This window comes from Capra hircus, chromosome 1 (assembly GCF_001704415.2).
Source record: "Capra hircus breed San Clemente chromosome 1, ASM170441v1, whole genome shotgun sequence".
Lineage (NCBI taxonomy): Eukaryota > Metazoa > Chordata > Mammalia > Artiodactyla > Bovidae > Capra > Capra hircus.
In genome coordinates, this window is record NC_030808.1 from 33469194 (window position 1) to 33485965 (window position 16772).

Consider the following 16772-nt stretch of genomic DNA (forward strand, 5'->3'; position numbering starts at 1 on the left):
TTTCTCCTGGAAACATGGGTTCTGTCACCCCAGGCATCAGCATGTGTCTGCTCCATAGTCACCATGGACCATCAGAATTTATTCTCTGCTCTCTCTGTCTCTTTAACATCCTCTATCTTTGTATTTCAATTTCAGAAACTATAGAGGACATTTCTGATGTAAAAAGTCAAGGTTACGTGGCTCATCCTAAATGCAAAGGGAGATTAAAATGTAATCACAGGCATTTTCAGTTTCAAGTGAAAAAGAAGCTCTGCCTCTCACCGAAAGCACCTAATATTTAATGAGTGCATCTTCTGTGTAAGGCACTCTTGTGTGAGTTAAGTTTCATATTATGGAGAAATCATTAAGCAAGGAGAGATTTAGGCAGCTACATCCAATATGCAGAGAAGGGTGACAGAGTCACTTTACTCATGTTCCAGAAAACATTCCAAATAGTGCTATAAATGAGGGATGATTTTTGGAATATTGTTTCCCTGGGGTAAAAATAAAAGTAAAATTCTTCCTAATCTGGTCCAATATGTCACAATTCAGCACCAGGAAGTTTATGCTACAAATACTCTGGTGAAGAATTTTCCATTTGGTCAATGTCTTTGGAAAAATTCCCCATGAAAAGTCAGATATTTCTTTCTTTAATAGCTTCAGAGAGAGTTCAACAGACCAGCCGTATCCTAGCACTCTAGATCCCAGAGAGTAGTGACATTTACCAAACTGCAATGTCAGCTGACTAACAGAAGCTCAGCAAGGCAAAGCACACTCCCTGTAACACACTCTCTGAATTTAGAAGCCTGCACTATAGAAGTGAAATCTAACATTTATAAGGGATTATATGATTTCAACCTTTTTTTCTCTTAGCCAAATTCTTATTCCAGTGTCTGAAAACTGTAGCTGTAGGCAATAGAACCTGACTCTGATTATTATTTAAGCAGAAAATAAATTTTTAAAAATAGAATGAATAGATCTCAAAACACAAGAAGCCTTGAAAACCACATACAGAAAAAGAGTGAGGAAAAGAATGCGAGGTTGCAGTCAGGACCTTAGCCAAAATCATGCCACAGAATGGAAATAGGCCTCAAGCACTGCATACTACACAAAGAGGCTTCCCCGGTTACAGGTTTCTCCTGAGAGAGAAAAACCTGAAAAAGGTGGATTTTTCAGAATTCTTTCTCCTGTTTCACTCACCTGAAAAAGCAGGTGAGTAATCTCATGGCACCAAAGGAAGAATATAAGAGAGAGATTGAGGAGGGGTGGCATTGGGGAAAGAAGAAAGGAGGAGAGGCATGGAGATTAGATAAAACTAGAGAACACAGGAGAAGATCTGATTTTAGAAGAGTGAGTACAAAAACAAAACAAAATGCTCTTAACACCCTTAATCATATAGCCTCTATTCATCCTGGCTGTGTTCACTTTCTTAACCATATTCACTCTTGAAAACAACAACGAAATCAATCCAGATCTCTAAAGTTACTTGTTGAGGGCTATCATTCATATCCCACTTACAGAATCTGCTTTGAAATTTTCAGTCTTATGTATTAATGCCTTAATTATGTTTGACCACTCTATCTTTTTGGAAACTCTCTTCCAAGTTTCTCACCCATCATCCATTGGCTTATAAGTCTCCCAGGAAAGGTTCTCTGACCACTCTCACCTTAAATGTAAGTCCTTAGAAATCTTTCTCCTGTTCTAATCTCATCTACCCTTCTTCCTGAGTGGTTTCATCCATGGCCTCATTTGCCAAAAATACAACTCATGAATTCCTAATCATTAGCTTATTCCTCATTCCTGAGTTCCAGTCTACTAAGACAACTGTCTACAGCTAGATATTTATAATTAAGTCTGCCGGGCCTACAGGAGCCATCCCACGTTGAAGGTCAGGAAGGGCGGCAGTGAGGAGATACCCCTCATCCAAAGTAAGGAGCAGCAGCTGTGCTTTGTTGGAGCAGCCATAAAGAGATACCCCATGACCAAGGTAAGAGAAACCCAAGTAAGATGGTAGGTGTTGCAAAGGGCATCAGAGGGCAGACACAGTGAAACCATACTCACAAAAACTAGTTAATCTAATCACACTAGGACCGCAGTCTTGGCTAACTCAATGAAACTAAGCCATGCCCGCTGGGCAACCCAAGACGGGCGGGTCAGGGTGGAGAGGTCTGGCAGAATGTGGTACCCTGGAGAAGGGAGTGGCAAACCACTTCAGTATTCTTGCCTTGAGAACCCCATGAACAGTATGAAAAGGCAAAATGATAGGATACTGAAAGAGGAACTCTCCAGGTCAGTAGGTGCCCGATATGCTATTGGAGATCAGTGGAGAAATAACTACAAAAAGAATGAAGGGATGGAGCCAAAGCAAAAATAATACCCAGCTGTTGCTGTGACTGCTGATAGAAGTAAGGCCCAATGCTGTAAAGAGCAATATTGCATAGGAACCTGGAATGTCAGGTCCATGAATCAAGCAAATTGGAAGTGGTCAAACAGGAGATGGCAAAAGTGAACGTCGACATTCTAGGATTCAGCGAACTAAAATGGACTGGAATGGGTAAATTTAACTCAGATGACCATTATATCTACTACTACGGGCAGGAATCCCTCAGAAGAAATGGAGTAGCCATCATGGTCAACAAAAGAGTCCGAAATACAGTACTTGAATGCAATCTCAAAAATGACAGAATGATCTCTGTCCATTTCCAAGGCAAACCATTCAATATCACGGTAATCCAAGTCTATGCCCCAACCAGTAACACTGAAGAAGCTGAAGTTGAACAGTTCTATGAAAACGTACAAGACCTTGTAGAACTAACACCCAAAAAAGATGCCCTTTTCATTATAGGGGACTGGAATGCAAAAGTAGGAAGTCGAAAAACACCTAGAGTAACAGGCAGATTTGGCTTTGGAATGTGGAATAAAGCAGGGCAAATACTAATAGAGTTTTGCCAAGAAAATGCACTGGTCATAGCAAACACCCACTTCCAACAACACAAGAGAAGACTCTACACATGGACATCACCAGATGGTCAACACCAAAATCATATTGACTATATTCTTTGCAGCCAAAGATGGAGAAGCTCTATACAGTCAACAAAAACAAGACCAGGAGCTGACGGTCGCTCAGATCATGAACTCCTTATTATCAAATTCAGACTTAAATTGAAGAAAGTAGGGAAAACCGCTAGACCATTCAGGTATGACCTAAATCAAATCCCTTATGATTATACAGTGGAAGTGAGAAAGAGATATAAGGGCCTAGATCTGATAGATAGAGTACCTGATAAACTATGGAATGAGGTCCGTGACATTGTACAGGAGACAGGGATCAAGACCATCCCCATGGAAAAGAAATGCAAAAATGCAAAATGGCTGTCTGGAGAGGCCTTACAAATAGCTGTGAAAAGAAGAGAAGTGAAAAGCAAACGAGAAAAGGAAAGATATGAGAATCTGAATGCAGAGTGCCAGAGAAGAGCAAGAAGAGGTAAGAAAGCCTTCTTCAGTGTTCAATGCAAAGAAATAGAGGAAAACAACAGAATGGGAAAAACTAGAGATCTCTTCAAGAAAATTAGAGATACCAAGGGAACATTTCATGCAAAAATGAGCTCGATAAAGGATAGAATTGGTATGGACCTAACAGAAGCAGAAGATATTAAGAAGAGGTGGCAAGAATACACAGAAGAACTGTACAAAAAAGATCTTCACTACCCACATAATCATGATGGTGTGATCACTCATCTAGAGCCAGACATCCTGGAATGTGAAGTCAAGCAGGCCTTAGAAAGCATCACTATGAACAAAGCTGGCAGAGGTGATGGAATTCCAGTAGAGCTATTTCAAATCCTGAAAGATGATGCTGTGAAAGTGCTGCACTCTATATGACAGAAAATTTGGAAACTCAGCAGTGGCCACAGGACTGGAAAAGGTCAGCTTTCATTCCAATCCCAAAGAAAGGCAATGCCAAAGAATGCTCAAACTACCGTACAATTGCACTCATTTCACATGATAGTAAAGTAATGCTCAAAATTCTCCAAGCCAGGCTTTAACAATATGTGAACTGTGAACTCCCTGATGTTCAGGCTAGTTTGAGAAAAGGCAGAGAAACCAGTGATCAAATTACCAACATCCACTGGATCATCAAAAAAAGCAAGAGAGTTCCAGAAAAACATCTATTTCTGCTTTATTGACTATGCCAAAGCTTTTGACTGTCTGGATCACAATAAACTGTGGAAAATTCCGAAAGAGATGGGAATACTAGACCACCTGACCTGCCTCTTGGGAAACCTATATGCAGGTCAGGAAGCAACAGTTAGATCTGGACATGGAACAACAGACTGGTTCCAAATAGGAAAAGGAGTACGTCAAGGCTGTATATTGTCACCCTGCTTGTTTAACTCATATGCAGAGTACATCATGAGAAATGCTGGGCTGGAAGAAACACAAACGGGAATCAAGATTGCCGGGAGAAATATCAATAACCTCAGATATGCAGATAACACCACCCTTATGGCGGAAAGTGAAGAGGAACTAAAAAGCTTCTTGATGAAAGTGAAAGAGGAGAGTGAAAAAGTTGGCTTAAAGCTCAACATTCAGAAAACGAAGATCATGGCATCCAGCCCCATCAATTCATGGGAAATAATGGGGAAACAGTGGAAACAGTGTCAGACTTTATTTTGGGGGGCTCCAAAATCACTGCAGATGGTGATTGCAGCCATGTAATTAAAAGACGCTTACTCCTTGGAAGAAAAGTTGTGACCAACCTGGATAGCATATTCAAAAGCAGAGACATTACTTTGCCGACTAAGGTCCGTCTAGTCAAGGATATGGCTTTTCCAGTAGTCATGTATGGATGTGAGAGTTGGACTGTGAAGAGGGCTGAGTGTCAAAGAATTGATGCCTTTGAACTATGGCTTTGGAGAAGACTCTTGAGAGTCCCTTGAACTGCAAGGAGATCCAACCAGTCCATTCTGAAGGAGATCAACCCTGGGATTTCTTTGGAAGGACTGATTTTTAAGCTGAAACTCCAATACTTTGGCCACTTCATGTGAATAGTTGATTCATTGAAAAAGACTCTGATGCTGGGAGGGATTGGGGGCAGGAGACGAAGAGGACGACAGAGGATGAGATGGCTGGATGGCAATACTGACTTGATGGATGTGAATCTGAGGGAACTCCAGGAGTTGGTGATGGACCGGGAGACCTGGCGTGCTGCGATTCATCGCGTTGCAAAGAGTCGGACACAAATGTGCTACTGAACTGTCATGAACTGAACTGAGCTGAACTGAACTGCCATAGTAACACTGCATGTTGTGTATTAGTTACTCAGTCGTGTCCAACCATTTGCCAGCCCCTGGACAGTAGCTTGCCAGGCTCCTCTCTCCATGGAATTCTCTAGGTAAGAATACTCTAGTGGGTTGCAATTCCCTTTTCCTGGGGATCTTCCCAAATCAGGGCTCAAACGTGAGTCTCCCTCATTGTAGGCAGATTCTTCACCATCTAAGCCACGAGTAAAGCCCACCCTCCCCTTCCATTTATGATTTTAAGACATTAGCAATTATTATTCCTTGCTTCTCTGCACACCCATGCCTGGCAAGACTATCTCCAGAATTAAAAATCTCCACCAAAATGCTTGAGCTAGCTATAACTAACCTATGGTTAGTTAATTTTTTAAAAGTACTATTTTATCTGTTATTCAATGAAACAACTTAGCATTTAAGATGTGCCATAAAAAAGTTGTAAACACATTTTATTTCAACATACCTTGAGCAGCATCATCATTGTTATCATCATAATTTCATCAATCCACAAACATTTATTAGGCATAAATTTTTAGGAATTAGAATATAATGGTAAGAAATACTGATCTGGTCCCACACTTACAATCTAGCAGAGTAAAACAAAGCTTTACACAGTAGATCATGATTTAAAATATGTTCAGTTATACCATGTATTTAGTATAGCTTTCTTTTGACTTTCTATCTCATAATTTAATTTTTTTTCTGGTTTTGTTAGGTCAGATGCTCAAGCAATAATATCTATTATTTAATCAGTTGTTACTGGTTTGCTGAGTGACTGAATTGAACTGAACTGACCTACCATAGAAATAACACTTTCAAAGGAGGGAATGGATAGGTAGGTTATTTCATTTTAAGCATAGCACAGCATAGTTTGCCATCTCTCTGCAAACTGCTGGTTAAAAACCAAACCTCAAAAGGAACTCTCATTCACCACTGTGGGAATGTAAAATGGTACAGACACATTGGAAAAACATCTGGCAGTTTCATACAAAGCTAAATATAGTTTTACCATATGATCCTGGTATTGTGTTCATAGATTTGTACCAAATTATTTGAAAACATGCTGATATGGAAACATGCATGCAAAATTATGGAAGCTTTATTCATAATTGCCCCAAACTGACAGCAACCAAGATGTTCTTGTTAGGTGAATAGAAAACAAAACTATGAGTAACATTCTATTTAATGATAAAAATAGATGAGTTATTAAACCATGGCAAGATATAGATTAACTCTAAATGCATAATCCTGAATGAAACAAACTGAAAGTGAAAGTTAATTAGCTCAATCGTGTCCAACTCTTTGCAACCCCATGGATGGTAGCCTACCAGGCTCCATGATCCATGGGATTTTCCAGGCAAGAATACTGAAGTGGGCTGCCATTTCCTTCTCCAGGGGAGCTTTCCAACCCAGGGATTGAACCCTGGTCTCCTGCATTGCAGACAGACGCTTTACCTTCTGAGCCACTAATCTAGTCTATCAACCTAAACAGCCTACATAAAGTATATACCACTCATGTGACATTTTAAAAAAGGCAAAACTATAGAAATGGTAAACAGATGAATGGTTTCCAGTAGTTTAGGGAAAGAGGGGGATGTTGAGGAGATAAAGGATATAGGATATTTTAGGGCAGTACAATTATTCTGTACAATATGGTAATGTTGGTAAGAGGAAACCAAATAAGACATTAGGCACTGAGAGAGCACATCAGAGGGCAGACTGACTGAAACCACTATCACAGACAACTAGCCAATCTGATCATGTGGACCACAGCCTTGTCTAAATCAATGAAACTAAGCCATATCATGTGGGGCCACCCAAAGAGGGAGGGGTCATGGTGGAGAGGTCTGGCAGAATGTGGTCCACTGGAGAAGGGAATGGTAAAACACTTCAGTATTGTTGCCTTGAGAACCCCATGAACAGTATGAAAAGGCAAAAAGATAGGACACTGAAAGATGAACTCCCCAGGTCAGTAGGTGCCAAGTATGCTACTAGAGATTAGTGGACAAATAACTCCAGAAAGAATGATGGGATGGAGCCAAAGCAAAAACAACACTCAATTATGGATGAGACTGGTGATAGAAGCAAGGTTCAATGCTGTAAAGAGTAATATCGCATAGGAACCTGGAATGTTAGATCCATGAATCAAGGCAAATTGGAAGTGGTCAAACAGGAGAGGATAAGAGTGAATATCAACATTCTAGGAATCAGCGAACTAAGATGGACTGAAATGGGTGAATTTATATATGGTTATCTACTACTGTGGTCAGGAATCCCTCAAAAGAAATGGAGTAGCCAGGATAGTAAAAAAGAGAGTCCGAAATGCAGTACTTAGATGCAGTCTTAAAAATGACACAATGATCTCTGTTTGTTTCCTAGGTAAACCATTCCAAATCATGGTAATCCAAGTCTATGCCCCGACTAGTAATGCTGAAAAAACTGAAGTACAATTCTATGAAGACCTACAAGATCTTCTACAACCAACACCCAAAAAAAGATGTCCTTTTCATTATAGGGGACTGGAATGCAAAAGTAGGAAGTTAAGAAACACCTGGACTAACAGGCAAATTTGGCCTTGGAGAACAGAATGAAGCAGGGCAAAGGCTAATAGAGTTCTGCCAAGAGAACGAACTGGTCATAGCAAACACCCTCTTCCAACAACACAAGAGAAGACTCTACACATGTCATCATCAGATGGTTGACACCAAAATCAAAATCAGATTGATTGTATTCTTTGTAGCCAAAGATGGAGAAGCTCTATGTAATCAGCAAAAACAAGGCTGGGAGCTGACTGTGACTCAGATCATGAACACTTTATTGTCAAATTCAGACTGAAATTGAAAAAAGTGTAGAAAACCACTACACCTTTCAGGTATGAGCTAAATCAAATCCTGTATGACTATACAGTGGAACTGAGAAATAGATTTAAGGGACTGGATCTGACAGACAGAGTGCCTGATGAACTATGGATGGAGGTTTGTGATATTGTACAGGGATCAAGATCATCCTCCAAAAAAAAAAATGCAAAAAAGCAAAATGGCTGTCTGACGAGGCCTTACAAATAGCTATGAAAAGAAGGCACGTGAAAAGCAAAGGAGAAAAGGAAAGGTATACCTATTTGAATGCAGAGTTCCAAAGAATATCAAGGAGAGATGAGAAAGCCTTCCTCAGCAATCAATGCAAAGAAATAGAGGAAAACAACAGAATGGGAAAGACTAGAGATCTCTTCAAGAAAATTAGAGATACCAAGGGAATATTTCATGCAGAGATGGGCTCAATAAAGCACAGAAATGATATGGACCTAACAGAAGTAGAAGATATTAAGAAGAGGTGGCAAGAATACCCAGAAGAACTGTAAATCATGATGACATGATCACTCACCTAGAGCCAGACATCCTGAAATGTGAAGTCAAGTTGGCTTTAGAAAGCATCACTACAAAGAAAGCTAATGGAGGTGATGAAATTCCAGTTGAGCTATTTCAAATCCTGACAGATGATACTGTGAAAGTGCTGCACACAATATGCCAGCATATATGGGAAACTCAGCAGTGACCACAGGACTGGAAATGGTCAGTTTTCATTCCAATCTCAATAAAAGACAATGCCAAAGAATGTTCAAACTACTGCACAGTTGCACTCATCTCACACGCTAGTTAAGTAATGCTCAAAATTCTCCAAGCCAGGCTTCAGCAATATGTGAAACTTGAACTTCCAGATGTACAAGCTGGTTTTAGAAAAGGCAGAGGAACCAGAGATCAAATTGCCAACATCTGCTGGATCATTGAAAAAGCAAGAGAGTTCCAGAAATACATCTATATCTGCTTTCTTGACTATGCCAAAGCCTTTGACTGTGTGGATAGCAATAAACGGTGGAACATTCTGAAAGAGATGGGAATACCAGACCACCTGACCTGCCTCTTGAGAAACATGTATACAGGTCAGGAAGCAAAAGTTAAAACTGGACATGGAACAACAGACTGGTTCCAAATAGGAAAAGGAGTACATCAAGGCTGTATATTATCACCCTGCTTATTTAACTTATATGCAGAGTACATTATGAGAAACGCTGGGCTGGAGGAAGCACAAGCTGGAATCAAGATTTCTGAGAGAAATTTCAATATCCTCAAATATGCAGATGACACCACCCTATGGCAGAATGTGAAGAAGAACTAAAGAGCCTCTTGATAAAAGTGAAATAGGAGAGAGAAAAATTTGGCTTAAAGCTCAACATTCAGAAAAGGAAGATCATGGCATCCGGTCCCATCATTTCATGGCAAATAGATGGGAAACAGTGGAAACAATGTCAAACAATGGGGGGGCTCCAAAATCACTGCAGATGGTGATTGCAGCCATGAAATTAAAAGACACTTACTCTTTGGAAAGAAAGTTATGACCAACCTAGACAGCATATTAAAAAGCAGAGACAAAAAAATAAATAAATAAATAAATAAAATAAAATAAAAAGCAGAGACATTACTTTGTCAACAAAGGTTCATCTAGTCAAGGCTATGGTTTTTCCAGAGGTCATGCATTGATTGAGAGTTGGACAAAAAGAAAGCTGAGTGCAGAAGAATTGGTGTTTTTGAACTGTGGTATTGCAGAAGACTCTTGAGAGTCCTTTGGGCTGCAAGGTGATCCAACCAGTCCATCGTATCAGAGATCAGTCCTATGTGTTCCAATACATTGGCCACCTGATGCAAAGAGCTGACTCATTTGAAAAGACCCTGATGCTGGAAAAGTTTGGACAGGAGGAGATGGGGACGACAGAGGATAAAATGATTGGATGGCATCACTGGTTCGATGAACATGGGTTTGAGTGAACTCTGGGAGTTGGTGATGGACAGAGGCGCCTGGCATGCTGTAGTTCATGGGGTTACAAAGAGTCGGAGATGACTGAGGAAGTGAACTGAACTGAACTGAGCTGCAAGATTAAAGACAAAAAGAAATGTATAGATGCACTGTACCATATTGGTAAATCTCTTTCCTATTAAAGTACTGGTCAACTATTCTGAAACCACTATAGATATATATATATTAGAACTGAATAAATAAGCATATACATATTGTCAGATTTCTCACTGATTTTTAATTCATTTAGGAATAAAATTACCATATGATCTAGCAATTCCACTCCTGGATATTAAATATACCTTAAACAATTTACAGCAGGGTATTAAACAGATACTTATACTCCACATTCACAACATCATTATAATACCCAAAATGTGGAAGCAACCCAATGGAAAATTATTCATCCTTGAAATGGAAGGAAATTCTGACACATGCTACAACATGACTAGACCTCAAAGAAATATACTACATGAAAGAAGCCAGCCACAAAGGACAAATATTTTGTGATTCTATTTATACAAGGTATCTAAAACACTCAGATTCATAGAGACAGAAAGTAGATTGCCAGGACCTAGGAGGGAGTAGGAAGTTATTGTTTAATGAATATAGAGTTACATTTGGGGAAGATGAAAAACTTTATGGAGATAGATGGTGGTGAAGATTGCATAATAATGTGAATGTACATAATACCACTGAACTGTATACTTAAAAATAAAGTGCTAAATTTCATTTTATGTCTATTGTGCTATAATAAAATAAGTAATAAGTCAGTCCTTAACTCATGGCATGGAATGGTTGAGTAAACTGTATGTACATTAAGTCTATTCTTGGAGCATTTAAAAAGTTTATTATATTTAAGTATATAGAGGAAAAAAACTGGACAAACACTGATATTAGGCCTTTAGTGATTGCACATTTTTGAGAAAACTGTAATTCTGTGAGTAAGGAAACAAAAAGAATATGAGGTTTAAGTGTTTACCAGCAGATAACTGCCTTCTCTTTCATCAGTAATATAGAAGACACCCCATTAAACAAACATATTGCCCTCTTTGCTACCTCCATCTGCCCCTTAACCCATATTATTACTTGCATCAATCTTGAGTCACACAGAATTACTTAAGCCTCTCAGAGCTATGTTCTCTGACTTTTAGTATCGTACACTTCCCTCCCATAGCGTATTTGCTGCTCCATAAGTAATTTAGATAGAAAATTCTTCTAGCAAAAGGCCTGTTAAGTTTCACTATTGTTTTCACTCATTAAGTTGAGACAGTAAAGGAATAAAAATTCCATAACAAAACTGAATAACATATTCTGTAAAAGCCATTGTTCATTTTATATTGAAAATTTTATATTGAAGTCTTAGAAAAATTCTAGTTTGAATGCTATTGTAAGGTAATTTTCCATTACAAAATACAGACTTAGAGCTGTAGATGTGTGGATACATGTGCCATTTTTTTGTCCTCAATCTCACAGAGGCATTTCCAATCTTCAATGGCCATAGTACCAGTCATACATTCATCACACAGAGATGGAAACCAGCCCACTCTTCTGTGTGATATGTGTTAAACAGTGGTAATTTTCATTCCATGAAATAAACTATTGCAGAGGTGAGTACACCCTAAAATAACACTGAGTCAGGGAAAAAGATTACATAAAAACATTACCTTAATGAATAACTGTTCAATAAATATTTCTCATGGAATCAGATAAATCCAGGATTTCTTTTGCACTCTTATTAGGTAGTTGGAAGAGATGAATATAATTATGGAGAATGGGCCAGATGGCACATTTGAAACCCAGTGGGATAAACCAGATGGAATGCTGTTATTTTGCCCATTTATCTATGAATAGAAAATAGGTAGGGGGATGGTTCTGGAGCCTGTTGATAATAATGATATTCTGAAGATTTCCTCTTGTTTCTGTGGTGGGTATATGTATAAGTGTTTGTGAGTTTGATGTAGCTCTAGTAATGCAAAATAGGAAAAGTGAGCGGAAGGCAGTTTGCATCATTTTACAGATTCCTTCTGAAAACCTGTGAAAAAAAGATGTACCAATTTTAAATAATTATGAGGAAAAAAAGAAAGCAAACTGTCAAACATTTTGAGCTAATTAGCATTTGTCAGTGTAATATTCTGTAGGCTACTTTATGTGAGCTGTGACTCTGTATGCGGTGTTTGTGTATGTGAGAGAAAATAAAAATAGAAATTAGGTTCCAAAGGGAGCATTTTTACATAGGGAAATGAAGTGGCTTTTTTAGAAGTAAAGACTTGGTGGGTTACTGGGATTTTACCACTTATCTGATTGTTTGTACATTCAAGCGCAATAGTCGTTTACAGTTTGCACCTTGAAAAAGGGGTAGAAATTTTCAATGTTTAGTTAGTTAGTTTTTTTTTTTTTTAAGGGGGTAGAGATTTGCTGGATTTTCTTTGACTCAAATAACAAACACATTTACAGTGTAGAAATCCAGAACACACACATACAAAAATTACATCAAATAATACCTATGCTTGCTAAAAACATGTACTGTTAAAGTTTCTATTATATTTTTTCTTTCTTCTAGTTATTATTTAGTTGTCAGTTGTATCTCCTTAAAATGATTTTGTGACTTATTTATAGGATACAATTATGAAAGCATTGCCATAGAGAATGATTTTGCTAAAATGCTCATCCTTAATATTGAATATCTTACTTCTTTTTTTCACATTTCTGGTTATCAAAGTCAAAAGTTCCTAAAATAATCTTTCCTCTCAATATAAGCCCTAATGGTTATGTGTCAATTGTACTACTACATTTTGCTGTTCCTTGTTTGTTTAAAGATAAATGTTTCCTTAAAGAAGAGACACTTGCTAAAAAGCAGACAAGTTAATTAACAAACTACAATCTAGTTTGTTCTAATATAGGAACATTGCATTGCCTCATGTAAAAACTAGTAAGAGTAATGGGAAGCAAGTTTTAGGCAGTGGTCTTCCTCTAAACTTGTCAATTGCGGTTTTGCTCAAGCTTTAACCTTAAGGCAGATCAAAAAGTGAGCCAGGCAGACCATGCATTTCAGCACTGATCTCCGCCCCCTGAAGACCCAGCGAGTCAGGCTAGTGTGGTTCACATTGCTTCAACCTCCCTCTCACTGCCTCTTTGTGCACCAGCATTTTTCAAGTTTAATTCCTTGCTCCTGCCCTTCTTATCATTGTGATTTTACTTTAACCTTGAGCTCAGTAGTCCCACTTGGTATAACTCTGTTACTTGAAGCAACAAGCAAGTTTTCTTTCAAGTTAGGAACTTTTTATACCAGTTTTTTGATGAAAATATTTTACTGCTGGAAACTGCTCTAATTCCCTCATAAAACTTAGTTTACAATCCTGGTTTCCAGAGGCCTTTCCCACCTGCAAGGTTCTTTTGAATAGGCTGCTTTATTCGCTTATCTATAGGGTGCTTTCAAAATGCTTCTGTGAAGATGTGTGCCTCTGTGCCCCATGAAACCTTTCCAAGCAGAGTAAGACCGAATAAGGCTAATGGGAAACTAGAATCAGGTTTAACTAATGACCCAGGATGTAAAATATTAAAGAGGTAATACAATTGACTATTTAAAAGACTAATTGTGCTCTTTTATGATCTTTGTTCACTATTTACCCAATTACCTTGCGGCAGGATATGATTGTGTATCCATTAAGCATGTGCTAAATGGACTTTGTTGTTAAGTTTTATTTGATTATCACTCTAAACTTTATTCATGTTTATATAGCTTTCAAAGTTCATTGCTCATTTAGCATCTGCTCGCAATTTAAAAATTCCTGGGAAATTGCTGCATACTTAGGAATTATGGGCAACTTGGCACCAAAGAGTACTCAGATCCCTGAGTTCTAGACTTGACTCATCCAAGAGTGAGTTGTATGACCTTTGGGCAGGCTATTTAACATCTTAGATCTTTAGTTTCTCTAAATAAACAGTAACTGATATAGTAGATATGATTTTATAGTGTTATTCCTAGCAAGAAAGCAAAAGAGAGAGGGTGAGATCTGCTTTGGCCATCATGTTTTTTAAGTATGAATAAAAGAGAGGATTAGCCAGCAAAACAACAAACTATTAGATACTGTCTGAATCAGTATGTATTAAATAATTTGGTTGAAAATTTTCCCTTAATTGATCACAGTTTACAATTGAAGTTAGGTTTTACACAGTTAAAATGAATGGAGAATGGATAAGAGAATTGAACACTAGCTTCTTGTTTTTAATATATCTTTCTGATTGAAGCTTTTCTTGAGGACATTCCTATGGTTTTAGTGTGAAAGTTGATGGAGTATTCAAAACATCTGGTTTTGGGGACAACATAGTAGTCTGTCATATTTATTTGAACTCTATAGTTTTTTCCATAGACTAAAGGAAATAGTCAAAGTGTATGTTATACAGCAATATAATTATATTGTTACTATATTGTATAAAACATATGTTAAATATGTAAAATAAAGTAAGAACATGGTTTTAAACAAATAGGTAAATAAATTTTAAGGTATCCTGGATACATTAGCTTGAATCAAGGAGGAAAACAAAAAGAACACTTTAGAAATTTTTTTTTCTATATTGTATTTTAGATAGTAGATAATTTATCTACAAACTTGTAACATTTTTTGCAATGAGCGGAAATATTTAGACAAGTGACATTATTTTCTAAATGTCATTAATATAAACTGCTCAGTTCATTTAGGGTTGTATTTAAAATTTCAATTTCTACTTTCATACCACAGTTCCCTTAAAAAACTTTGCCATTGATGTCAGGAGAGGTTAATTGTTTCCTCATATGGTAATGTTGTTACAGTATTTAATATTCAAAGATGTGGAATCATTTAATTTTCAAAATGTTTTATTCTTGGCAACCTACACATATTTCTTTCTCATTATAAATCAGATTTTCCTGTAGATTAAATTATATTTATAGTTTGTGTTCAACTTATTTTTTAACCTTATATTTAATAGTCTGTGTTCCTAATATTTTTTTCTCTTAAATTTTATTTTTTCCTATCAATAGTTTTTGTGCTCTAGTCCTAAAAATAGTTTGATTATTCCCTTTAATTAGGGTGTTGAGTCTTGGTTTCACAGAACTTGAAACATTTCTCTTGTTATATTTTACTAGTTTCCATGACAATACTAGCATCTTCCTATTTGCCTTCCTTAGCTTTAAAAAAAAAATTGACAGATATCCCTTATTCAGTATTATTTACCAAATTAAATAATTCAACAAAAATTTATTTTTATTTTTTTGGTATTAAAAATAATTTTTTAATTATCGAAAGCATCCATGACACTAACAGCACAATTTAAATAAGCATATCATTTCAAGATATGGCAAGTCAACTGTCCAATCTGATATTTAAGATCTATGTATAATAAATCATGTTTGATATTAAATCTTCTTATGAAGAAAAAAATCACAGTTTCCAAATTGCAAACAGAGGAGGTATGTGAGGAAAGATAACAAAGACAGATTTCATACTCAGAATGAAAATAAAACCAGTCCTCTAAAGGCAGGGAGGAGAAGGCAATGGCAACCCACTCCAGTACTCTTGCCTGGACAATCGCATGGGCAGAGGAGCCTGGTAGACTGGGATCCATGGGGTCGCTAAGAGTCGGACATGACTAAAGTGACATAGCAGCAGCAGCAGCAGCAGCTAAAGGCAGGGAAATGACAGAGGAAAGAAACAGACATTGTCAAAGTATACACACACGAATGACATTTAGAAAGTTTAAGGAGCCTTTGCAAGTTCTTTCCATTTCATAGTGAGCTCATTTGCGTTATCCTTGCCTAACCCTTGGCATTGGTCTGGTATAAGGACAGACTTAACTCTTTGCAGCAGCACTAATGTTATTAATTCTCCATCAGTAACAATAGTGATGATGTAGCTCATCCCACTTGGTAATTGTCATGGTCAGTACTGGACTTAGTCACTGAAGTAGGGTAATACTTGGGGTGGGCTTCCATGGTGGCTCAGATGGTAAAGCATCCACATACAATGTGGGAAACCTGGGTTCAATCTCTGGGTTGTAGGAGAGCATGGCAATTCACTCCAATATTCTTGCCTGGAGAATCCCCATGGACAGAGGAGCCTGGAGGACTACCCATGAAATCATAAAGAATCAGACACAACTGATCGACTAAGCACAATACTTGGGGTACTGAATGAGAAATAGGCTAAGGATTATGCTGCAAATAGTCCAGGAATGCCAAGTCAGGATAAAAAGGATATGAATGTCATGAGTAATTATATCTCATGAGTGGCTCATGTCATTTCTGCATAGAATGTTTCATTCGGTTTCTCTTATTCCTCTTCACCAGCTATCAGTTTTGTCCTTTCTTCAGTCCACACTTACCACAAAATCCTTTCTCTCCACCTAGAAATATTCTACTTTGCATTTAAAGTTTTTGAGCCTCCAGCTAAAGGACACTTCCTGGCATTTGGGTTTATAAAGTGAACACAGGCATGCTAATTATTTTTGCAATTTTATTCTCTTTAATAAGGTCCCCTAAGCATTGCCCTGATTTCAAAAGGATAAAGATGTATCCAGGCTCAGAATTTGCTAAAAATCTTTTTTAATAAATCCTTGATCCAAATGACTCAGTTTAAATCATATTAAAGTACAGCAGCTATTGCAGAT